A 27,166-nucleotide genomic window follows, 5' to 3' on the forward strand; every position below is an offset into this window, starting at 1 on the left:
GTAGGGTAACAGAATGGATAAGAAAACAAGATCCATCTAGATGCTGTTTACAGGAAACCCACTTTAAATCTGAGGGCACCTTCAGATTGAAAATAAGGGGATGGAGAACCATCTATCATGCTAATCCTCAACAAAAGAAAGCCACAGTAGCCATACTTATATCAGACAATCTAGACTTAAAAATGAAGACTGTATCAAGAGATGCAGAAGGGCATTATATCATAATCAAGGGGTCTATCCACCAAGAAGACCTAACAATTGTAAACATTTATGCACCAAATGTGGTAGCACCCAAATATATAAATCCATTATTCACAAACATAAAGAAACTCACCGATAATAATACTATAAGAGTAGGAGACTTCAACACCCCACTCGCAGCAATGGACAGATCATCTAATCAAAAAAATCAACAAGGAAACAATGGCTTTGAATGACACACTGGACCAGATGGACTTAACAGATATATTCAGAACATTTCACCCTAAAACAGCAGAATATACATTCTTCTCCAGTGCACATGGAACGTTCTCCAGAATAGACCATATACTGGGACACAAATCAGACCTCAACAAGCACAAAAGATCGAGATCATACCGTGCATATTTTCAGATCACAACGGTATGAAACTCGAAATCAACCACAAGAAAAAAATTTGGAAAGGTAACAAATACTTGGAGACTGAAGAACATCCTACTAAGGAATGAATGGGCTAACCAAGCAGTTAAAGAGGCAATTCAAAAGTATATGGAAGTCAATGAAAATGATAACACCACAACCTAAAACCTCTGGGATGCAGCAAAGGCGGTCATAAGAGGAAAGTATATAGCAATCCAGGCCTTCCCAAGGAAGGAAGAAAGATCTCAGATACACAACCTAACCTTACGCTTTAAGGAGCTGGAAAAAGAACAGCAAATAAAACCCAAAACCAGCAGAAGACAGGAAATAAAGATTAGAGCAGAAATTAATACTATCAAAACAAACAAACAAACAAACAAACAAACAAACAAAAAACAGTAGAACAGATCAATGAAACCAGAAGCTGGTTCTTTGAAAGAATTAACAAAATTGATAAATCACTAGCCAGTTTGATCAAAAAGAAAAAGGAAAGGACCCAAATAAATAAAATCAGGAATGAAAGAGGAGAGATCACAACCAACACAACAGAAATAAAAACAATAATAAGAGAATATTATGAGCAATTATATGCCAATAAAACAGGAAATCTGGAAGAAATAGAAAAATTCCTAGAAACATATCCATTACCAAAACTGACATAGGAAGGAATAGAAAATTTGAACAGACCCACAACCAGTAAGGAAATCGAATTAGTAATCAAAACTCTCCCAAAAAACAAGAGTCCAGGGCCAGATGGCTTTCCAGGGGAATTCTACCAAACATTTAAGGAAGAGCTAACACCTATTCTCTTGAAACTGTTCCAAAAAATAGAAACGGAAGGAAAACTTCCAAGCTCTTTCTATGAAGCCAGCATTACCTTGATCCCAAAACCAGACAGAGACCCCACTAAAAAGCAGAACTATAGACCAATTTCCCTAATGAACATGGATGCAAAAATTCTCAAAAGGAGATTAGCCAACCGGATCCAACAACACAGTTAAAAAATTATTCACCACGACCAAGTGGGATTTATACCTGGGATGCAGGGCTGGTTCAATATCTGCAAAACAATTGACATGATTCATCACATCAATAAAAGAAAGGACAAGAACCATATGATCCTCTAAATAGATGCACAGAGAGCATTTGACAAAATACAGCATCCTTTCTTCATAAAAACCCTCAAGAAAGTAGGGATAGAAGGAGCATACCTCGAGATCATAAAAGCCATATATGAGCGACCCAATGCTAATATCATCCTCAATGGGGAAAAACTGAGAGCTTTCCCCCTAGGGTCAGGAACAAGACAGGGATATCCATTCTCACCACTATTATTCAACATAGTATTGGAAGTCTTAGCGTCAGCCATCAGAAAACACAAAGAAATAAAAGGCATCCAAATCAGCCAGGAGGAGGTCAAACTTTCACTCTTTGCAGATGACATGATACTCTATATGGAAAACCCAAAAGATTCCACCAAAAAACTGCTAGAATTGATTCATGCATTCAGTAAAGTTGCAGGATATAAAATCAACACACAGAAATCGGTTGCATTCCTATATACCAATAATGAAGCGACAGAAAGAGAAATCAAGGAATCAATCCCATTTACAGTTGTACAAAAAAACATAAAATACCTAGGAATAAATATAACCAAGGAGGTAAAAAATCTATACACTGAAAACTATAGAAAGCTTATGAAAGAAATTGAAGACACAAAAAAATGGAAAAATTTCCATGCTCATGGATTAGAAGAATATTGTTAAAATGTCAATACTACCCAAAGCAATCTACATATTCAATGCAATCCCTATCAAAATAACACCAGCATTCTTCACAGAGCTAAAACAAACAATCCTAAAATTTTTAAGGAACCAGAAAAGACCCTGAATAGCCAAAGCTATCTTGAAAAAGAAAACCAAAGCAGGAGGCATCACAATCCCAGACTTCAAGCTATAATACAAAGCTATAATATCAAGACAGTATGGTACTGGCACAAAAACAGACACTCAGATCAATGGAACAGAATAGAGAACCCAGAAATGGACCCACAAACGTATGGCCAACTAAGCTTTGACAAAGCAGGAAAGAATGTCCAATGGAATAAAGACAGCCTCTTCTGCAAGTGGTGCTGGGAAAACTGGACAGCGGCATGCAGAAGAATGAACCTGGACCACTTTCTTACACCAGACACAAAAATAAACTCAAAAGGGATGAAAGACCTCAATGTAAGGCAGGAAACCATCAGAATCCCCGAGGAGAAAGCAAGCAAAAACCTCTTTGATCTTGGCCGCAGCAACTTCTTACTCAACACGTCTCCAGAGGCAAGGGAATCAAAAGCAAAAATGAACTACTGGGACCTCATCAAAATAAAAAGCTTCTGCACAGCAAGGGAAACAATCAGCAAAAGTAAAAAGCAACTGACAGAATGGGAGAAGATATTTGCAAATGACATATCAGATAAAGGGTTAGTATCCAAAATCTATAAAGAACTTATCAAACTCAACACCCAAAAAACAAATAATCCAGTGAAGAAGTGGGCAAAAGACTTGAATAGACACTTCTCCAAAGAAGACATCCAGATGCCAACCAACACATGAAAAAATGCTCAACATCACTGATCATCAGGGAAATACAAATCAAAGCCACAATGAGATACCACCTCACACCTGTCAGAATGGCTAACATTAACAACTCAGGCAACAACAGATGTTGGCGAGGATGAGAGAAAGAGGATCATTTTTGCACTGTTGGTGGGAGGCAAACTGGGGCAACCACTCAGGAAAACAGTATGGAAGTTCCTCAAAAAGTTAAAAATAGAACTACCCTATGACCCAGCAATTACACTACTAGGCATTTATCCAAGGGATACAGGTGTGCAGTTTTGAAGAGACACATGCACCCCCATGTTTATAACAGCACTATTAACAAGAGCCAAAGTATGGAAAAAGCCCAAATGTCCATCGATGGGTGACTGGATAAAGAAGTGGTATATATATACAATGGAGTATTATTCGGCAATCAAAAAGAATGAAATCTTTCCATTTGCAACTACGTGGATGGAACTGGAGGGTATTATGCTAAGCGAAATTAGTCAGTCAGAGAAAGACAAATATCATATGACTTCACTCATACGAGGACTTTAAGACACAGACCAGATGAACATAAGGCAAGGGAAGCAAAAATAATATAAAAACGGGGCGTGGGGGGGACAAAACATAAGAGACTCTTAAATATGGAGAACAAACAGAGGGTTACTGGAGGGGTTGCAGGAGGGGGGATGGGCTAAATGGGTAAGGGGTAATAAGGAATCTACTCCTGAAACCATTGTTGCACTATATGCTAACTAATTTGGATGTAAATTAAAAAAATAAAATTAAAAAACAAAAGATTTCCGGGGCAGGGAGTGACTGGGTGGCTCGGTTGGTTAAGCATCTGACTTGACATGATCTCACAGCTAATGAGTTCGAGCCCCGTATTTGCTCTCTGCTGTCAGCACAGAGCCCACTTCAGATGCTCTGTCTCCCTCTCTCCCTCAGCCCTTCCCCTGTTCTCACTCTGTCTCTCTCTCAAAATTAAATAAACATTTAAAAAAAAGATTATAGGGGACAGTGTAGAGAACTATTAGTGGTTGTTTACTATTAATTCAAAGTGTTCCCATCCTGCCTTGTTGTGTCACTTCTTTTCCCCAGAAGTACACAAGGCCACTTGAATTTTGGCACAAAGAAACTAAATGTTTGGATTCAGCTAAGGTCTGTGTGAGATACGTAGGCGAGATGAAAAACAGAGGGACAGGATCATGATGGAAATAATGAGCTAAAGCACATTTGCTGGCTGAGGTTCTATATTAGTAAGGCGTTACCTTGAGACTATAAGTAAAAGATGCCGGCGACAATGGGGGGTGAGACAGAAATTTATTTCTGACTCACATAAAAGAAGTTGTAAGTAGCTGCAGGTCTTGTGTTCTTGGTGTGTGTCATCACTATGAAAAGGAACACATGGGAGTAAACACCTTCTGGAGGGCAGAATTTACCTCAACATGATAAAGTTCATGCATGAAAAGCCACAGCTAACATCAGACTCAATGGTGAAAAACTGAAAGCTTTTCCTTTAAGATCAAAAACAGAACAAAGATGCCCACTCGTGTCACTTCCATTCAACACAGTGCTGGTCATCCTGGCCAGAGCAATCAGGAAAAAATAAATAAACAAGTCATCTAAATCAGGAAGGAAGAAGCAAAATTATCTCTTTGTAGATGGTATTATCTTATATGTAGAAAATCCTAAAGACTCCACATACAAAAAAAAGGTTATAACTAATAAAGCAATTTAGTAAAATTGCAGGACATGAAATCAGCATACAAAAATTAATTGTGTTTCTATACACTAACAACAAACTACTCAAATAGAAAATTAAGAAAACAGTCCCATTTATCCTAGCATCAAAAAGAATAAAATATGTAACAATAAATGTGACTAAAGAGCTAAATTCTTACACACTGAAACCTATAGAACATTGATGAAAGAAATTAAAGAAGACACAAATAAATGAAAAGACGTCCTGTGTTCATAGATTAGGAGATTTAATATTGTTAACACGTTCACACTACCCAACGCACTCTACAGATTCAGTCCCCATTATGTATCAAAATTTAAATGTATTTTTTGATAACCAGAAGCCCTATTTTGGAACTTATCCTGTGGAGATAATCATACAAGGATATAAAGATGTATGATCACCATGGAATGTTTTAGAATGGGGAGAAATTACAATCTAAATGTCCATACATGGTACAATGGTACCATGGAATATTACATAGTCATTAACATGTTTATGAGGTTCTATATTAACATATTAAAATATTCACAACAAATTAGTGATAAAATAGCAACTACAGAATACAGTGCACAGTACTTTCCCACTTATGTAAATTTAATATCTCTATATAGGAATAGTTGCACATCCATCCAATTCCTGAAATTCTGGGTGGTGGGATTTGTGATTTCTTCCTTATAATTTCCTGTGATTTCTGTACTTTTTTGATGAGGAGCAAGAATTTTTTTATAATCAAGTAAAAAAATAAATAAAGTGGTTTCATTCTGGAGCGAGCATGCGAGTGAGTGAACAAGTGGAATGACTCCCACAAGGTGCATTAACTGGAATGTGATTCTCGGCCAGAATAGCCCTATATGCTAATGGTGCATGAGCCTTGTCATGCATGCTGAGGAGGGGACCACTGGTGAGATTGGCCAGATCTCGAATCTACCTTCCCTCCAGCTCCACTCACCTCTGCCCTAGTTCAGCATCAGATTCCTCACTTGTAAAACAGCACTTTTCTTTAGTAACTTGCCTGTAATCACGGAGATAACAGGTGGAAAACACCTGAACTTGAAACCAGACAGCTGACCCAGAGGCTGTGCATTACCACTCCCATAAACAACCCTGACTCTGCCCAGAAGTGCTGACCGGCCTCACTCTGGCTCCCTCCTTCAACCTCTTCCAGATTTCTATCACAGCCCCTGAAGACTTTGTTGCAATCCTATCTTTATTATCAGCCATTCACTTTAGACTTAGGCTGTCCCGTGTGGCTATTGACATTGAAATTAATCAAAACTAAATAACATTTAAAAATTCAATCCTTCAAGGGCACTTGCCGCTTTCCCAGCACTTGGAGGCCACACAGAGCTAGTGGCTACTGTATTGGGGGACGCAAACATAGAACATTTCCATCATCACAGGAAGCTCTGAACTCTGAGAGGCCAGGAGTGGCGTCCAGGTCACCACTGTGTTCTCAGCAGCGAGGTGAGGATCTAAGACCCAGAAGGCGCTCACTGAGTGAGGGAGGGATTAATGACATAATCCATCAAAGCCCAGCACACTGATGCTAGGTGGGAAAGGCATTTAGCAGGAGCTAACTTTTCAGCCAAGTCCCCAAGGTAATTATGTACATGGGTGGGTCAAGAGGAGGGTAGAGCATTCCGGATGGGGAAAAGACTGATTTAGTGAGAAATGTGAAGGGGGAATTGGCAGCATTAAGCTATTGTTCTCAAGTTATTTTCTCTCTGCCAATTAAAAATCATCTGAGGTGATGTTTTCTTATCGGACTTCCTCCCTGATTTGGTATTATTGTAAGGTCTGCTCTGACTAATTGGGCTCTTGGCAGTTCAACAGTCAGGCAATTTTTTAAATCTTTTCATTTTATTTTGTTTCATTAATAATTTTTGATTGGAGGTGAAATCATACACCCCAGAGAACTACAAGAAGTTTTCCAAGAGACTTTCAACCCAGATGCCCACTAGTTATGTGTTCATATACTTATTATCAAAATTGGTGTGTCCTAAATGGCCCTGGGGTGTAGGAGAAGACTGCCAAATTATGGGAGGATCTTTGTTCAATTCCTTAGGCAAGAGATTCTGAACCCGTTACCGCTTGAAGGAATAAAAACAGAGCTGGTCCCAAATTAATTCTAAGAATTATCTTTTTTATTTTAATTTAATGTTAATCCAGACTACATGGGGTTGAAATCCAGCTCTACCACTTACTAGCTGTGTGAGCCTCAGTTCCTCTTCTGTAAAATGGGGATGATATAAGTGTTAGGCATATTAAATAAGGTAATTTTTGTAAAGTGCTTAGTATGGTGCCAGGTACAAAATAAGCACTACATAGGAGCTTGTTATATACAAAAACAAAAAAAAACAACTACAATGTACATGTTTTGTTTTGAAATATCTCCAATTATCTGCAATTGGTTGATGTCATTAAGAATGAAAGTAATAGGGCACCTGGTGCCTCAGTTAGTTAAGCATCTGACTCTTGATTTCAGCTCAAATCATGATATCACAGTTTATGAGATCAAGCCTCACATTGGGCTGTGAGCTGACAGCACAGAGCTTCCTTGGGATTCTCTCTCTGCCCTTCCCTCTGTTCGAGCTCTCTCTTACTCTCAAATAAATAAACTTTAAAAAAATGAAAGCAGTAACTTTACAAAAACCTGGAAATCCAAAATTTCACCCCCTAACTCCCTATTACCCTGATCCAAACTACCATCATTCCGTGCTTGGACTAATGCAGTAGCCAAAAGTTTGGTCTCCCAGTGTCCTCTCTGACTTCCTCTATGGCACCAGAGATACCTTTTTTTTTTTTAATTTTTTTACATTTATTCATTTTTGAGAGACAGAGAGAGACAGAGCACAAGCGGGGGAGGGGCAGAGAGAGAGGGAGACACAGAATCCGAAGCAGGCTCCAGGCTCCGAGCTGTCAGCATAGAGCCTGACGCAGGGCTCTAACCCACGAACTATGAGATCGTGACCTGAGCCGAAGTCGGATGCTTAACTGACTGAGCCACCCAGGCGCCCCCAGAGGTATCTTTTTAAATGGTAACTTAGATCTTATCACCTCTCTATCTAAAATTCACCAGTGGCTACCTATCTAACAAGATGGCAGATTCCAATTTGTCATCAGTAAGAATTTGTTTAGATATTCACTGCACCCAAAGTACCCTGTGTCTTAAGCTGTCATTGCCCTTTGAGCAGGGTGAGGAAACTGAGGTTCAGAGAGAATAAGTAACATACCAAAGGCTTCCCAGCAAATTAGTGGCAGAAGTCAGGTTTGAACTCGGAGTCCACAACTCTTGCTCTTAATCAGAATGACGTATGGGTGGACTGTGATCGCTTAACTACTGAGTACAAGGATCTCCTAACACAAGTCCCCTCAGCCCATTCCCAGACTGGGAGCCTCTGAAGGGTCAGTGTTAATCTCAGGATTGCCTGGCTTTTTGAAAATACGTTTCACAGAGAGGAGAAAAAATATGGGGTGTTCTCTTTGGTTACAGTTCCTAAGACTCAGTCCCTATAGAGCTCTTCTGTAGGTCCCCAGCCCTGTCTGAGATTGACATTCCCACTGCCATGCCTTTGTGCTCCTCCTTTAGAATGTTCTTAGGCTCGCCATGAAGGAAATGCCTACACCATGGCTAAGATCCATCTGACATATCTACCATTTTGTGTCCAACAACTCAGGAGGAAGAGCTCTGAGACAAAGACACATCACTCTCTGTGTTCATATTGCCCTTGCAGACAAATCAGTTTGGGATTAAACTATTACAACCTCCAACATATGGTTTCTGCCATTTTGGTGTCCATTGAACACTGATCAGTAATCAAATTCTCAGGCTGATACTATATATTATTCATTCCTGAATATTACCAATAACTTAACTCCATTGTACGCATTGTTACACATGTATACAACTTTCTATGTAATTATCTGTAGATTCAAGAATAGCTTTATGTATTGTGTGTATCATACATTTTCACGTCTATGCCTATAGCTTCAGTTACTAGCTGAAATTCACGTCTCCATTCCCGACAACGCTTTTAAGTTCCAGATCCATATATCCAGCAGCCCACTCAATATCCCCACTTTCATGTCTCAGACACACAAACTCAGAAAATCCAGAACTAAATCCCTGATCTTCCTTCCAGAGCCTGCTCTTTCTCCATGCTCCTTATCTCAGTAAATGGCAGTCACCATCCAACCAGGTATTCAAGCCAAAAACCTGGAAGCAATCCTTGACACCACCTCTCTCCCTACCTATAAGATCTATTCACCCCAAGTGCTGACAACTTTACATCTTAAAGTCTTTCATTCAGCAACCTTCTCATTTCTTTAACGATTGCTTATTCTACAGCACTGTATGAAAAATGGATGTCACCATGGTGAAAAGATAAGATATAGTACTTCCTTCTCAGAGCCCATGGTCATAACCCACAACAGTACATTTTATTGAGTGAATGAATAATACATATACGTGAAGGTAGTTTCATACAGGATAGGGACCTTACATAATTTCACTGATGTGAAATTGAGTATTTTGTACTAGATCTTGTCAAGGGATGACCTAAAGAAAAGTAGAGTATAATGGTCAAGGGCATGGACTTGAAAATCACACAGAATCATGTTGTCAATCAGTTGATCAATATTTATTACACACCTATTGTCTTAGTCCACTCTGGCTGCTACAATAACATACCATAGACAGGGTTACTTAAATAAGAGGCATTTATTTCTCACAGTTCTGGAAGGTGGACAGTTCAAGATCAAGGTGCCAGCTGATTCAGCCCCTGGTGAGAGCCTACCTCCTGGTTGGCTGTGTGGCTATCTTCTTGCTGTGTCTTCACATGGTGAAGAGAGAGTCCTGGTGTCTCTCCTCTCATACAAGCAGTGATCTCATCATAGATGCCCCACCCTAATGACCTCATCTAAACCTAATTACCTCTCAAAGGTCCCACCTCCAAATTCCATCACACTGTGGTTGAGGGTTTCATCATATGAATTTGGGGGAGGATATAAACAGTCAGTATTTAACATCTACTATGTGCTAAGCTTTGTTCTGCATCTTGAGAATTCAGGTAGGAACAAGAAAATCTCTGCACCCCCAGCATGGTGGAACAGTTCTCCATGTTTGAGATTTTCCCCACCTTAATAGGAGGAAGAAATTTCTCCCCTCTGTGGAAGCCATATACTCACTTTCTCAAACTCCTTTGTGGCTAAGTTGCAGGCATGTGACCTGGGCTCAGACTAACAGAAGCCTCCATAGACTATTTGACACAAGGGAAGTGGCACCAGGAAGAATCTGTTTAAACAAGAGTAGTGGCAGCTGCATCCAGCCCCTGGGAGCTGCAGTGGAAGAGGGTCTAGCAGGAGCAACCCAGTGGTGACATTAGCACAATCAGCTGCTGAACTAATTCAGTGATGTGATTTAGGATCCTGTTCCATGACTGGTTCTCCAGGGCCACTCAGTATCTTTTATGAAATCACTTCCTTGCCTAAACTAACCCAAATTGGTCTCCATTGTTTCCAACTAAGAATCCAAGGCAATATACATGCCTGAGTTAAATCTCAAACCCTGACTGTACTGGCTGAGCATCTTATTTAACTTCTTGCAGTTTCAGTTTCCTCATCTACAAAATGAAAACTGTTCAATGCAATAGCTCATGAGCTTGCTGAGAAAGCTCACTGTGGTTTTCATTAGGGCCTTCCAGCTTTGATATGTCAATGTGCTCTTATGGAATAATCATCATTCTAAGCACTCAGGAAATGGGCTTCCATTTCTCCCACCTTATATTCTTCCATTTCTTTCCTGAAGAGAAACCTCCTTCCTGAGCTTCCAGCCAATTCATCCAGATTCAGAAATGAGAACCACGCCTCCTGTAAAGAAGACAGAACTCAGAATCAGACAGACCTGGATGTAAATCCTGGCTCTGCCACTTACCAGCTGTATGGCCTCAGGGGACTCACTCAACATTTCATGTCTCCTGAGTTTTGGACACCCTAATTGCAGAAGGAGATTTTTCATGCCCCTACGCACATCACCACACTCCAGACAACAAATAGCCCATATTGTAGATGTTATTGTTTGCCAGTGGTTTATCAGATAGTAAAGGAAAATATTCGTACCATCTGCTCCTTTGATAGAACATGGAACAGTTTGTTTTGTATTTATATTATCTAATTTATGTTCACAACAAACTTGAGAGAGGTATGAGGATAGTTATTCTAATTCCCATTTCATAGAAAAGAAACCAAGGGTCAGAGAAGCTGAGTCCAAGTCCGTACTTTTTTTGCTATACCCAAGTTTTAGGGGTAAGTAGCGCATTTCAACTATATTTTTTGTTTACTGAACCAAAAGTTGTGACAACAAACTAAAGCTACCTATTTTTCTAGCATACTAAAAATTAATCTTTAAAATATCTTCCTACTTTTGAAAGAACTCCCTAGTCTGTGATCCCATGAGGGAAGCCAAAGGGGACTCTCCCTGTTCTCTGGTACTGGGAAGCAGGCACATGACCCAGGATCAGCCAATGGGATGTTCCAGTTCCTGCCTGTGAATACTGAACAGGCAATCCAATGACACAAAGACAGAAGGTTTTCATCCAGTAGCATCAACTTTCCGTGCTGGGAGTCTTAGTGCCCCATAGTGGAAGTAGGGGCAATGTAGTGGCACCGTGCCAACAAGGGATTCAGCTGTGGCCTAACCTCCTTGGAATATATACACCTTTTAAACTTGGTTCTCCAGTCTTCCATAAATATTGGAAGCTATTCAGTATCTTTTCAATACATGCATTTTCTATGAATTCCGTCACTGGTACCTAGTAACCCCGATTGATACCCTTAGGGAAACATCGTGACATACTGAGACCTTCTAACACACTCAGCCTGAGAGCAGGATTTATGGGTAGACTGGTCCTGTTTGGGCTCCATCCAAGCTCCAAAGTCTGGAAGGACTAGGCAGCTTTGAATCACCTACAGGGCAGGCCCATAACAAAGGCCACAAGGACATGAGCCAGCCAGGCTCCTGTGTCCTGTGGACTTCTATCCACACTATAAATTTCATGGCCACATACAGACAACCTCGATAAACAATTCATTACAAACCAGGGCTGGTGTAGTAAGGGAATGGCTGAGAGGTATCAGTGAGAGTGTATTTATGGAATTATTTTAATGAGAAGCTACCACTGAGAGAAAACGGGCACAGACTTGGAGCAGAAGAAAGGTACTTCTTTAGAAAGCCTCATGATGACTGCTTAAGAACAACTTCCTTATGCTGCAGGATTTCTGTAACTTCAGAGTCTTAAAATAAGTTCTGCTATTTATCAAGAGGAAGATTAGCCTTTAGTGGAATCTTCCCCAAATATTGAAACCTACTATCCGCCATGTGTCTTGCAGGCACATTTTCCTGCGTTGAATCCCTCGCCTTTCCAAACTGTTCTGTAGGGTCACGATTGTCATCTTTGTGTTGTTTGTTTTGCAGATGAGGAAACTGGAAGTCAAAGAGGTTAATTGGTGTACCTAGGCTCACACAGGCATTAAGTGGCAGAGTTGGGAGTAGAGCCCAGGACTGCCTGGCTCCAAAGCCACATTCTTTCCACTAACTCATGGCGCTGTTTTTCTTTTCAAGGTGATTGTCGAGATCCTTTGCCAAAAAGTGCTAACATCGAGTGTCTCTGACAGTGGAATGAACAGGAAGTCTCTCTGTGGCCTGGGTGACATGTGGGAGTAACTGACCAAGAGATACGGGTTTGTGGGGCTGGGCTGGGCTGTCAAGAGAGGTGGGGTGATCTCTGACTTTCTGACTTGGTTGTTTTTCTCAGGAAGTCTTGGTGGGGTCATTAATTCAGGAAGAGTGAGGAAGAGAGAGAGGTTGGGGGGTGGAGAAGAGAGATACTTAGCCCTCACTCATATCTTCACTCCTGCCTTGAATGGCATCTACAAGCCCCCAAATCCAAACCAGCAACTCCTCCCTGGAAGCAGCTGGTGCCCCTTCAACAAGCCCTTCATAGCACCGACTCTCCCCCCACTTCAGAGGCTCTGTGTCAGTCAGGCTTTGTCCTGACAGATCCCCTTTATCATTCTTGTTTTTCCATTGGACAATCACTTCTCTGGAGCTATATTAGGCAATGTAGCTAGGCATAATTTAGGGTAGGATGTAGAAAATGGAACACCTTTTTAACCTTGAACAGAATGTCCATGGTAGTGATTCAATTAACATACAATTTGCTTCATTTCAGAACCTTCTGAGGGCAAAGCCTACCCTACCCACCAGCTGCCCCAGGAGAACACCATAGGAGCAGAGGTTTATGGGAAGGGCAGCCTTTCAAAGTGGGGAGCCGAGCTGTCCTGAAAGAGGACTCCTGTCCCCTTAGGGGCCAGACCTTCTTCCCGCCAAACTACTCTGACTATAGTTGGCTATGACAAAAGCATGGGAACATTCAGGGAATGTTCAAGTTTTTCAGATACTAGATGTTCAAAGCAATGAGGGAGGTTTCCCAGACCACACCTGGCCTTCTAGGTTCACTTCTCCTTACTCCCTGGGGAGACAGAGTGAGTTACCTGGTTGCCAAACAAGAGCACATGTTTACGTTTCTTGAATGGATGGTGCTGATCTGTCAAAGATCCCCATTTTCTTCCCCATCCTTCCCTACCTAGCAAAGGGCACTGTTTTACAGACGCCAATTTGCTCTCAGGTCAGGTGCTCTAAAGTCGGGTCTTGGGTTAGGGAATCGAGAAGCCCACTTGGGTTCTCACTGAAAGTACTTACTCCAGTCATAAAAGTGACATTTTGGTCCCATCTGCTTCACATCTTTTCTTGCTTCGGAATCAGAGAGGAAGACAAATATTCACTGTGCTCCCTCAAAACTCCAGCTGTCACACTGAGAGCTATTATTATTAATATCATCATTTCCTTGTTTCTGAGGCAGATTTATTAACAATGAAAACTTAGGATTTCCATCTCCATTGGTTTAGTCAGAGATGTCCCAATATAAGGCAAGCAGCTTCAAGATCGGCACCTGTCCCTTCACACTTCCAAACCCCCCATCCATCACTCCACACCCACATATCTTCCTGTCTTCTCAGTGTGTAAATTCCTCTCTCAGAAACTGGGTACCTAGGTCACTTACAATACAAAAAAGGCTGTCATAAATAATGTTGAGATCCTCATTGTCCCACTGTCTGGAACCAGGGCTTTGTTAGGTCATTTTTGCAGAAGCCTGTCAAGCATCTAGGAGGAGGAAGGGTCTTACCCATGAACCTGCTCAGTCCCTGGAGTGTTTGTACACATTCCTACCAAATGATGTAAGGGAATTGGATGACAATATGGTGTCATAGTATATATGGAAATAAGTGTGTGCATGCACATAAAAGTGTATGCTTGTCTGCACAAGCCCAGGCGTCTGCATCTGTCTGTGTCCAGATCTTTGGCAAGCCCGCTGTGCCTCATTTTCCAACTGAGAACCAACTATCAGCAGTTTGTGAGTTTGCAAGGAATTGGAGAAAGGAAGCGATAGCCATAGAATGTCCAATGTCAGTCTTGGGCAGCAATCTGCACATGGGATTGAGGATGTGTTTCCATAACACTTTAGGTAACATTAAGGAAGAAGGGATTGTACAAAAACATGGGGGTGCTAATGCAAATTATGGGGGAATCTAAAGCCTCCCAATGCCATACGGGCCCTTGACATTCCCACCACCTAAGCGATACTTCCCAAGGCAATGGCACGCTGTCACTCTTGAAATTTACCTGTATAAGTGGGACTACACCATTCTTGCTCATTTATTTGATATGTGTCTGCCTGTGCTTCCTCCTTTCTCTCAACTCCTACTATTTCATCTGAGCCTTTCCTATAAAACCTAGGGATTGACAAGATTTTCAAGGGCAGGGAGTTACCTAATACCCAGCACTCAGTGGAGCTTGGCCCAGAGAGGTGCTCTGGAAGTGTTGGATATAGAACAGAAGCATCTTGCCATCTACAGTGTGTGGATCTTCTCCCGGTCAACAGTACATCATCTTCTCCTCTCCCCCAGTGTCTACACGGTGAGTCATCTGATATATAGCCAGCCCTCATCGAAAGCCTGGCTGAACTATTGAGGCTCCAGACAGAAAAAATATTTACCATGCCTTCTCCAAAGTTTCTACCATAACAAAGAAGAGAGGAGGTGGAATTGTGTTCCATTTGGGAGTTTTCAGACATAACCTAAAAAGCAGTTCTTACCCTGCTACCCCACAAGAATCACTACTTGAAGAACTGACATCTCATTTCACCCTTGGCTTTGTTGAGAGCCAGAAAAAAAACCAACAACGTGGGGAATGTCTCAATATTAAAAGAAATTATTGCTGCTGTGAACACCATCCATTACTATGTCCAGTGTCCCTTTTCTTTTGCTTAAGGTCAACTCATGAAGAGATACAGTGGAGCCATATGGTGTGGAATGGAAGAGAGACTCCATATGCTTAGCCTAACAGAAGCCAAGGAGGTGGCTGTCAATGGCAGAGGTTACTCTAGCAGCCGGAGTGGGGGTGGGGGGAGATTTCAAGCAAACGGGCCGTGACAATACATAATCAGAAAGGGATAGATGGCTGCAGACTGCGTGAGAGGACCACTGATCCAGGCAAAGGAAGGAGGGCTTCCTGGAGAAAGTGACAGCTAAGAAAAGAAGGTGAAGATTGCATTGGAGCTGGTTGAAAAGGGGAGGGGGATAGAGTAAAAGTACCTGACAGAGTGAAGAGCATGAGACAAGGCAAGAAAGAGGGTGGCCTGTTTGGGAAAAAGGAAAACAGCTTACTATTTCTGGAATGGGCAAGGTGAAAGATGATATTGAAAGTATAAACAGGGTTAGGGCGCCTGGGTGGCTCAGTTGATCAAGTGTCTGACTTCTGCTCAGGTCATGATCTTATGGTTCATGAGTTCGAGTCCCATGTTGGGCTCTGTGCTGACAGCTCAGAGGCTGGAGCCTGCTTCGTAATCTGTCTCCCTCTCCCTCTGCCCCTCCCCTGCTTACACTCTGTCTCTGGAAAATAAATGAACATTTAAAAAATTGTTTACATAAATAAATACATACATACATACATACAGGAATTATTAGAATAGTCAGAAACATTTTTAAAGGTCCCCCCCCCAAAGGCAAAAGGATGACATTGAAGATTTTCAATACGGCAGTTTCTTAACCAAACAGATATTTCCCTGGAACCAATATGGACCCTGATGGATGGGAGGAGCAGGAGGTGCATGAGGAAACCTAGAAAAATACACTTGCTGTGCTGGAAGTGAGGCTACAGTGGCCTGGGCTAGGAAAGTGGCAGAGGGGGTGGAAAGAAGCACATGGACCCAAAAGATATTTTAGAGGTCCATTTGATAGGACTTGGTGAATAGTTGAATAAGGGAAAAAAGAATCAAGGTCAGATTCCAGTTTGCGACACCAGGGACAAGACCCACTGGTCTATGATTTCTTATGAGCAGGGTCACCGTGCATGCTCATGGACAGGACTCACGCCAGGCATGCTCCCCTGTGCTTCCTACACATGAGGCAAAGCCACATCCATCTCATCAGCTGTGTGCCAACTTCACATCTGCCCCTGGGTAGATAAATAAACAAACTTCTTTTTCAGACCTATCTGGGCTTTTCAGGGAAGCAATGGAAGGTTTTCTTAGGCTTACAGTTCTCAGTCTGGTACCCAGCACAACTCTCCAGAGAGCTCTGCAATAACAGCAGGGATGGGGGTAGTTGACAGAGGAAAGGGGTATGGGGAGGTATTTGCCCAACTATTACTAGAGCAGTATTTTGTTTCCATCCAGTGCTTGTCCCTGGGGAGTTCCGATCTCTCCGTGGGCAAGCCAAGCCCCACAGATGAGAGAATGATGAAGTTCACACACCTGAGCCTTACTCCAACTCCCATCCTTATCATCATTGTAACCCCAACACTGGCACATGGGAAACCCTAACACTAGCATGTTGCTGGAAGAGGCAATGAGAAGAAAGGAGTGAGAAAGAGAAGAAGGAGATAGGAAAGGTAAATAAAAACATCCTCAAGGCACAGTAGCAAGGTCTCCCCCAAGTTTCCCCACCTAATCCTAAGAAGAGACCCCACCCAGGGCCCTTTGGAACAGAGTTCCTCTTCCAACCTGGCAGTGAAAGTTCTGGTGTTCTGGCTCCCTAATGTATGTCTCCACAGCAGAATTCTTCACAAACTCCCCTAGCCCCAAGAGTGCATTCCTTGGATCCAATCCTAGTACTTAAGGAAATTGGCACTTAGTCCCACCACTTAAAACCAGGAAGGCTCAGAGAGAAAGGGGGATGGAAAGAAGGGAGTTGACCCCTGTCAACCTAGAGCACGTCTATTTGTATCTCTGTGAGCAGAGCCCTTTGGAGGTGAATGGTAGCCCTGCTTGGCAATCAAAAAACCCAGTCCCATTCCTAAATGGTTGACCTGTCCACATCATAGGCCCACGCCATTTTCCCACCAAGCCTCAGGTCTTGCCTCTGCAAGTCCTCGGCACCGGATTCCTTTCCCAGGTGCCATATATTATCAGTGCTCCATGCCTAAAACCCAACTCTCTTTCCCAAGGCTTGAATTCACAGCATCTATTTGTAATGAGAAGAAAAGTCCAAAAGGAAAAACAAATGTCAAAACTGAAAAGCCCAAGCTTGACAAAAGTGCCAGGGAAAACCAGCCCAATGGCTGAAGAGAAGCTTTCCTGAGATACAAAAAGTGCTCTGTTCCCTACCACTTGGTTGCAAACTCTGCCAGACCCAGGGCTTGGATGGCTTACCCCATCCCTTCCACAGTTTAATAAATGTGTCCTCTGATGAGCCTGCCAGCCCCCTACTCAGCTCCCTCACTCTCCCGCCACCAGGACTCCTTAAGAGCTGTGTTGTTGACATTTATCTCTGGGCCACTCAATGACATGATTATAGGAGAAACAGAGGAAACACATTTGTAATAAATCCTAAACCAAAGAAGAGAAGTCATTAAAAAGTTGGGCTTCTCCCCAGTGCCCTTGGCAGACGGAAGCCAAGAGAAAGAGATATGTGCTTATTGGTTTAAGTACTTCAATTTGCTCCCACTCTTTCTCCTTGTGATGGGTTGACTGTGCACCCTCCCCAAACTCATATGTTAAAACCTAGCCCCCATTGTGATGGTATTCGGAAGTGAGATCTTTGAGAGCTTATTAGGTCATGAGGGTGGAGCTTCACGAATAGGATTAGTACCCTCATGAGAAGGAAAGTGAGAGAGATGGTCTCTCCCTCAGCCATGTGAGGGCACAATGGCAGGTCCTCCATCACCAGACACCAAACCTGCCAGCACCTCCATCTTGGACTTCTCAGCCCCAGAACTGTGAGAAACAAATGTGTGCTGTTTAAGCACCCATTCTATGTATTATAACAGCCTGAACTAAAACACTCTCCAACTCAGCCTGCAAGCCCGTGAGCAGAGACTGCCTCCTCCTCCCAGACTCCCAGGACTTCCTTTATGCAGCCTCTATCTGAAAGACTCCAAGGCAACAGAACTTTGAGGCAAGGTGCAGGGGATTGAAAAATGAAGACAATCTGAAAGGAAAGGCTGCAGCAAAGGTGTTACATAGCTTCCAGGTGCCAATTAACAGGGCTGCACACCAATAATTATCTTATCTCCCCAACAGGATGTTTACTCTGAGAGAACAAGAACCCATGCACTGTCTCATTCCCTATAAAAAAAAACCCCAGTGCCCATATCAGTGTCCAGGACATAGGAGTTGCTCAAGAACTGTTTGTTCAACAAACAAGTTAATGCATCTCTTTCAGTCTCTATGGCAAGCCTGTGAGGAATTTTTGTACCGATCTGACAGATGAGAAGACTGAGGCTCTAAGAGGTCAAATGACCTGTCCCTTGCAGGTTAACCTGCAAACCTTGAGCACAGATCTGAATCTACAGACAGGGAGAGGAGGTACAGATAGTTGTCAATAAAATTACAGGCACTGGATCAAACAGGAAGCTCATCTCCAAAATGCTCAGAAGAGCACTTTGAGCTTGCCTTGTCTGTTATATTCTATTGTATTATAATAGAAGTATATTGTATCATATCCTATCACATCATATATTCTACATTATCCACAGTAACATGAATCACTCCCTTTTTTATTGTGCCATTACACATGAGATGTTGCACAATTATGGCATTTGTTACACTTCATTACAGTTATTTTCTAGCATCTCATTAGATTGTGAAACCCTTGAAGGCATCTCCAGCACCTACCAAAGGCTTCACAAATGTTTGTCACAGAAATGGATGGATGGAGGAATGAGTTTGTACGATACCTTGCATTTCAAAAATACTTTCATTTATGTTATCTCATGTAATCTGCATGTGACTGGGTGAATTATTACTCTTAACATCAAGTACACAAATTTTACTTGGAAATGTAATGCTCTTTTGTGGAAAAAAAATGCTTTGAGATGCTTGACGTAGGTGAGAGTCTTGAAGGCAGAGGTGTTGACCCCCAACAAAAGAGAAGGGAGAGCATCTTGACCTTGGGTATGAGAAAAGGGAATGAGTGAAGAGAGGAGTAACTAGAGAAAAGAGAGGGAAGACAACAGAGAGAGAAGGACTAGGTCTGGGGGAAGCAAAGAGCCTGGGAGGCCCTCGTGGTGTGGTGGGTGGCTGAAGGTCATCTTAGAGGCAATCTGAGGCCAACTACCATTTTGGAAGTTGATCAAATTCTGCTGTGGCTACCCTTCATCTCTCTTTTCCATGAAAAAACAAAGACCAAACCCAAAACAAAAGACAAAAAAGCAAGACATTTTGGTCGATTCTACCAATCTTATTGTTGCTACTTTGTAAGGGGTTTTTTTTTTAATTCTCGGAAGGGATCCAACTTCATGTTGGTTAATGTGGAACAGAACAGAGTCAGCATGTGAGGAAGCTGGGTCCAGAATTCAGACATTCAGGAGATTTTGTGGGGCCATGGAAGGACACGGTAGAGCTTTAAGCCTCCTTTTCTACTATTTCACTGACAGGGTGGTCCCAGTTTCCACCTGGGCTTATGCTGTGAGGAAACTGAGGCCCTGAGAGGTTAAGAGCTTTGTCCAAGGTCAAAGAAGTAGCAGTTAGTGGAAACAGAATCTAATTAAATTCAGGATACTTAGCCTTAAATCCCTTGCTTCTCTTGTATCTTGATGCTACTGCACAAAGATTGCTGTCACCCTTGACAAGGTGGAAGTTGGGGCTGGTGCTACTTTTGAGGAGCTTGTCTCTTAGATAGCATGAGACAGAGCACATGATCGGTTCCCTGTCTCCCTCACGTTGGTAAACACAGTTGTAGTTTGCCTGACCATTATGGCCAGACCCTGGAGGACAGCTGGAAAGTTCCAAACTCACCACCCCCTCCTTCCCTTGGGACCAGAGGTGTGCCTCCCCCAAGACTTCCAATTCTAGCTCTAACCTCACAGAGATGGGAAGAAGGGGGTGCAGGAGGACTTGCCCCCCTCACTGGCCGTGCTGGCCAGTGGAGCAAACTCAACAAGCAAAGGCCCCCATTACATCTGTCAGAGGCCTCACACACACACACATGGGCTTTATAAGAAGCAGACCTCTGTGAGGACAGCCTGGGTCAGTGTGGTAGAAAGTTCCCCCACCTATCTGCCTGCCTCTCAACACCCTGACCTCACACCAGACAAGGCACAGGCCATGTTCCAGGAGTTATCAAGCCACTGCAAGCCCCACCTGCCCTCTGCCTGGCCTACGCATTGCCATGGTCACAGCCATGCTGGCTAGACCACAGGAGGCCTGAGAGGCTGAAACTTGGCCCAAATTCCAATAGTGTCTTCTGAATACTCCTCTGGCCCCAGCAGTGCACACTGTAGGTGCAGGGCTCAGCACTTTCTTTGAAAGACTGTTGGGTGAATGAATCCATCCAGCTCCAACATGGAGTGATGTGAGGAATCTTCATCCCTCCCATCTGGTTCCTTCTGGGGGTTCTGATGGAGAATCTGTCCTCTGCTTATCTGCTAGCTCCTGGTGGTTGTGGGCAATCCTTGGTACTCCTGAGCTGGTAGATGTGTCCCTCCACTTTCTGTCTCCATCTTCATATGGCATTCTCCCCTGTGGGGCTCTATGTCTGTGGGTCTAAGTTTTTGCTTCTTATAAGGATACTACGCATAACGGATTTAGGATCCACCGAATCTAATATGACCTCAACTTGATCACTTCCGCAAAGACCTCATTCCAAATAACGTCACATTCACAATTTCTGGGTGGACGTGAGTTTGGGATGGGGCACTATTCAACCTAGTACAGGGGGGATTTTTTTTAATACTTATGACTAATCTTCCTCCCATCCCCAGGAAAGAACTTTTAATCTAAAACAGTGGTGTCCAGGACCAGCTTCATGATTTCCAGGACCAGTTTCACCTAGGAACTTGTTAGAAATGCTAGTTATCAGGCCTCCAGAATCAGAAACTCTGGGATGGGGCCCAGTGATCTGTGTTTTAACAAGTCCCACAGAAAATTCTGATGCCCATTCAAGTTTAAGAACCTTTGCTCCACAAGCAGAGCAAAGTGTGTACAATAGGGGCGATCTTCCCTTTGGGTTGAATTGTCCATTCATTCCAGAAACACTTAAAAGATGGTGAGCTAGCTGCTGGAGACACAGCCACGTTCAAATCACAGTCTCTATGCACGAGGAAGTTACACGGTGACAGTGACATCGGCACACGAGACTGGATAACTGACAGGTACCAGGTTGAACCATACACAATGGTGACTCACAAAACTGGCACTTTCACATGGTTCATCCTAAGGGGAAAAAAAAAAAAAGCACAAAGTTCCAAAATGTGCCATGGAAGTCTCCCAGCATACATGCTCACACGTCCTGACTGGAGAAATGACTCCTCAAAGACCAAGTGAGTGATGAAGGGAGGGAACTGTGGATGCAAATGCTCTGAGTTGTACAAGCTGGGTGGGGCTGGGGAACCACAGGACAGGACTTCCACAGGGTCTGTTCAGTCCAGGCTGCCCCAGCTCCTGCTTTTGCTACTCTACTACAGTCACCTTGGTCTCAACTATGTGAAGCTGCATCTAGATATAGGCACCAAGAAATCATCAAACCCCCCCATGCACGTTCCGGCTGGTGTTCTGATGCCTACTCTTAATCTGTGAGGACAGGGCTGACTTCTCCATCGCACAGGTAGGCACAGTGTCTGGGCCCACCATACCTTCAGGGACCAAGAAAAATGTTTTTTATTTTTTAAAATTCAAAGGAAAAATATCTGAACTTTTAAGATTGAATAAACTGTTTTAATTTTTTTTCTTACATCAGAAAAAAAATGAAATACTTAGGGTCCTTGAAAATCCATTACATTGTTTTCATATGTTTTTATGAAGGAAGATGCTCAACAAAACAAGAATGTGAGAGACTCACAGACATCATAACGTGGCCCTGAGTGAGGAGACTTCACAATAGTGATGGTTAGAAGCCATGTCCCTTAGATCAGCTGCTGAGATTTTGAGAAAGCTAAGCAAAGGGTTGGAGGCCTCAGGAGGTTCCCTCCTCCAGAAATTTCCTAGAGTTTCCACCACCTAAGTATTCCAGCCCAGCCTCTCCTGGGGGCCCCTGGGATTCTTTCTCCACTGGAAATGGAGGGCACAACCTTCCAAGAAGAAAGGCACAGATAGGAGCAGAAAGAAGAGATCTAGAAACTCCAGGGGATTCTCAGACACAGGGCCAGCCTCAGTTTATTGTTCAGATTAAATGAAATATCAGTAATTCACCGATCCAGAAAGGAAGGTCTGAGGGAGGAAGAATGCAGAGTATAAGCTATAGTCAAAAACCTGGGAAGAAAATAGGAGTAAAGGCAAGCCTACCCCTAGGTGAGGGTCACTTGGCTTGGTAGAAGACCACTGGATCCAAGGAGGGGCATGACAGTGGGCGGGCCAGGGGGAGCACAGAAATGAAAAGGACAAAGCAGATCAGGTAGAGAGAAAGGGGGAAGGCATCAGGGTCTCTGCCTGTGCCTGTAGGGACTCCAGCCAGGCCTGCAGACCAAAGGCCACCATGTAGGTAAGCATCTGACATCAACTGGACAGAGGAGCCACCTTAGCTATTTATGTTCCTGTGGTTCCTGCACATTGTCCATTGGTCATCCAGAAGAAAGTCACCTGCCTATGACTTGAGATTTATCTGAGCCCCATCAAAGTTTTCTTGAAACATACCCCCCCTTTTCTCAATGACCCAGGATGCTTATAAACCCCACTGAAGCCAAGGATAGCTGGGAGGGAAAGCCCCCAGAAACTAGCCTTAGGAAAAATTAGGCAATGAGAAAACATACTTCTGTAAAAAAAAAAAAAAAAAATAGCATATGCCCAAAATGAGTACAGTCTCCTTATCCATTACAGTTAAAAGTTTGGTAACCACAGTGAGAAGATCAAATATTCAGTTCTCCTTGAGGCATTATGTCTTGTTATCACTCCATCACCCACTGCGCATGCCCACAATGCACATGTGTGTATACTATGCACATACGACATGAAGGCCAGTTGGTCGGTGTCGCTCAAGGAAGCTTGGTTCTCTCAGCTGCTCCTAAATCCTTGCCTTTTACAACCGTTCAGTTAACCAAACAGGTTTGGATGCCTGCTGAGTACCTGGCACTGACCCAGTTGTTAAGGCCAGTTGCTGAGATAAGCAGACTCCAGCCCTGTCCTCAGGGGTGGGGAGGCCACAGGCATCGTCCCAGAGCCCACTGTTCTCTACCAACAGCCATGCTTTGGAAGCTGACTCTGAGTGAGGCTTACACCAAGTGCCTGACACATGTCATAGGTCACCTGACCTATGACATCCCCGCTGGAAAGGGCTGTCTATCTTTAAAGGAGAAACTGAGCCTCAGAGAGGCTCAAGATGGAGGCACCGGACAATGACAAACTCATGGAGAAGTGGCTGTATCTTGTTCTTGCTAGATGAGACTCAAAGAATTAAAAGGTCATTTTTCTCCTTTTCTGAGCAAATAGCCAAGGGGAAAATCTAAAATAATTTCCCTGTTTGTTTGTTTGTTTGTTTGTTTTGTTTGAAAAAAGGCTTAAAGAGATGAGCTAATTTCAGTGCCTGAAGAAGACAGAGGGGAGGTGGCTCAGCATGAGGTGCTCTGTGTCTCCCCTGAGGTGGGGGAAGGGCAGTGGTTTGAGAGCCTCTGAGGGTGGAGATCTGCAGCACTGGATGGGAGGAGTGGTGACTGAGGGGTGTGCTAGGGAAAATGTGAGGAAAACATGAGACCCCCCCCCCCCCACAACTGACCAGGCTTGGGAGGGAGGGAGTTGGGAGGCTTCCTTCAAAATGGTGCTCGTGGACCATGAGCAAGGATTTTCTCCATAGTGGACCCATCGCTAGAAATTCCCAGGGCTTCCTTATATTCCTCACCACCACTCCTCCAAAAAAGACATAACTAAAATCGGGTTTCCCGGCAGCCCTGGCAGGTGCAGAACCAAGCCAGACTTCCTTGCTCTAGAAAAAATAAAGAAAACGTGACCGTGCTCACACCCAAGTGTCTTGGAGCAAATCCACACAGGTCCCAGCTGGTGAGCGGCGGTGCTGGGAATTTAACGTGCCCCGTTCTCCCCCAAAAGAGCAAAGGGGCTTCTAGGGCCTCCACCCCAGCAGAGCATCTATTCCTTTCCACTAAAAGCCTCATTTCTGGCTCCAGTTAGCGGAGGCCCGATGCAGCTGGCCCAAGTGCAATAATTAACTCAACTGCGCCTGAAAGATGATAACAATAATTTATATTTCTCCACCACCACCCCCATCCCCCCACGAGCTTTCCAAATTTTATGGCCATGACTCACCTCCGCTACTGCTGTGGGGCAGCTCGGAGGGAGCGGACGCGCTCGCAGCACACCGAATTTAGGCAGAACATGAAAGAAAAACACCCCGGCTAATTACAAGAGGATCGCTCCCTGTCACGCGCAGTCCAGCTGACTTCATGCCTGGGCGGCAGAAATGTGATAAAACTCCCAAGTTGGTCCTTATATTTTTCAGAGTCAGATTGCTCAGCCATGATCTCACAGTCGCGCGCCCCAGCCGGTGGCCCTGAGCCAGTCTTTGAAATATGACCTAAGACGGGGCTGGTGACGGAGTGGCCATTTCTGGCTTGGTTTTTCTATGAGGTCTCTTCCTCTTAGGCTGCCCAGAAAGACCTCCCCCACCAGCAGCTGCTTGCTTGACCCACCTGACAGCCCCATAGTGGCACCAATAGCTTCTAGAGACAGTCTACTCTTTCTCAACTGCTGCAGAAGTTCCCACTGCACTAGCCATTTGGCACTTAGCCACACTTGCTCCTGTGTTGCTGTTCAACCCCATTCAATCAGCAAATGTCTACTTGGAGGCACGAGAACATCGTGCCTGAGAATGCAGCATTTGGATTAAGAACGTGGGTTTGTATTCCACATCTCGCCATTGCTAGCTGTGGGAACTTGGGCAGGGAATTTAACCTAAGCCTCATTTCCTCATTTGTCACTGGGAGGAAATCTCACGTATCCCCTGCGGGATGCGCTACAGGGATCAGCGCCTGACAGTGGTGAAGGTGACAAATTGCAGATTACACCCCACCACCAACAATGGCCATCTTCCCAGTGGGGTGGACACCCGTATAAGAAACCTTCCAATTTCAGAGAGACTGGCATGCTCTGGTTTGGTGGTCCAGGTGATTGATGGTTTCTGATGGTTCCAAGCTTTGGGATCCTGGAATTGCTTTCGGAAGCCTGGTGATTCGTAGCTATCTGTGTGTGACCCAAACATTTCATGAGGATAATTTCAGAAACACAGGAGTGGATCCTGGCACCAGTTCATACTCTCAAAATATATAATGTTCCTTCAGAAGTTAATATAGAAACCTCTGTAACCTAGCTTCCCAGGTTCACCCAGTTCACCCTGATGAGTTGTAAGAGTGCATGGGGGTTCCTGGTGTGGGAGACGAAGTGAACACTGGGTTTGGAGCCAGGAGCTCTGGTTCAAGTCCCAGCTCTGCCACTTTCTGGCCCTGTGATCTTCGGGAAGTCACTCACCTTCCCTGAGCCCGTGTTTCTTTATCTGTCTACAAGCTTATCAAAGTTTATCTTCCACAGCACATGTGAAGATCAAGTGTAAAAATGGAAGAAAAAGCATACTATGTCATTCCAAGTGTGACAAACAACATGGTCAATAGTACCTACTCCTCTGCGGATCTCAATTTAAATCAACCATTGTGTGTCATCACTGAATTAAAGACTCCAAAAAGAAGCATTTTAGGGCTCTACCCCCAAGATTCTCTCAAACAGCATAAGAAACTTATCCCAGAAACATCTAGGCCCCACTAAGTCACCTCATAAAAAAAAAAAAAAAAAAATGGCCTTGAGGTAGCCAGAAACAACCCTCCATGCCTTTCACGGGTACCAAACTCTCCCTACAATTTCTGCAAGTTGCTGATAGGTAAGCTCTTTCTGCTACTTTGGCCCACCCACTCCTGGGTCACCCAGGATGCCATGGGTCCATGAGAGAGCACCCTGCCCAGTTCCACAGAAATGCCTCTTGCCTCTAGAATTTCATCTTGAGTGAAGATTTGGAAAATCCCAGGGAGAGGAAACACTGTTTTCTGCCACACTCTGGTTGCCCTTCCGCATTCCCTCTGCTACAACCACAGTCCTGTCCTCGTATTATATAAAGTGTCCTATTCACCTCAGCCCTCCCAGGCTCAGCATCTGCTGCTGAAGAGAAGGTACCAAGACATATTTTCAACACACAGGTTTTACCCGATAGGAATTCTCATGTCAGAATCTCAGCAGGTGACTCCCAGATCCAGTGGAGTATGGAGGCACCAGCCTGGGAACAGGGATCTGGGTGGGAATAGGAACGGCACCCACTCCAGCCTCCTTGGGACCACCTAGCCTAAGAAAAGGAAATCTCTATGGGGTAGCACCTGGATCTACTAAGGTTTGCAACTGGGTTTAGAGTCGGGGTCTCAGCAAACAATTCAGGGTTGCTTTGCCTTGTTTTGTTCTGTAAACATTTATTTCCATAGAGACCTATCGTGGAGGGGTTCGAGTCCAAATGAACCCCGGACCTGACACTATCCTACCTTCATCCCCATCTGCAACACCATCAGCAGCACCTCATTTTGACATCCCTCCTCTGAGAGAGAATCCGAAAAAAGACAAAGACAAAAGAACCACGATCTCCCCACTGTCCATGAAATCAGCATTCCTAAGGCTTGAGT

The 27,166-nt window shown here is 43.7% G+C and overlaps 1 long non-coding RNA gene across 1 annotated transcript; it reads right to left on the reverse strand.

Moving 5' to 3' along the window:
- Positions 1–4,453: 4,453 nt before the first annotated feature.
- On the reverse strand, positions 4,454–24,976 carry LOC121040486 (uncharacterized). The gene is made up of 4 exons (XR_005795328.1): positions 24,762–24,976; positions 21,622–21,725; positions 10,735–10,824; positions 4,454–4,600 (listed from the first exon to the last, which is right to left on the reverse strand). It is a non-coding gene; the product is annotated as an uncharacterized LOC121040486 (long non-coding RNA).
- Between the last annotated feature and the right edge of the window lie 2,190 nt (positions 24,977–27,166).

Source organism: Herpailurus yagouaroundi, unplaced genomic scaffold, assembly GCF_014898765.1.
Source record: "Herpailurus yagouaroundi ecotype Mexico unplaced genomic scaffold, PumYag 182, whole genome shotgun sequence".
Taxonomy (NCBI): domain Eukaryota; kingdom Metazoa; phylum Chordata; class Mammalia; order Carnivora; family Felidae; genus Herpailurus; species Herpailurus yagouaroundi.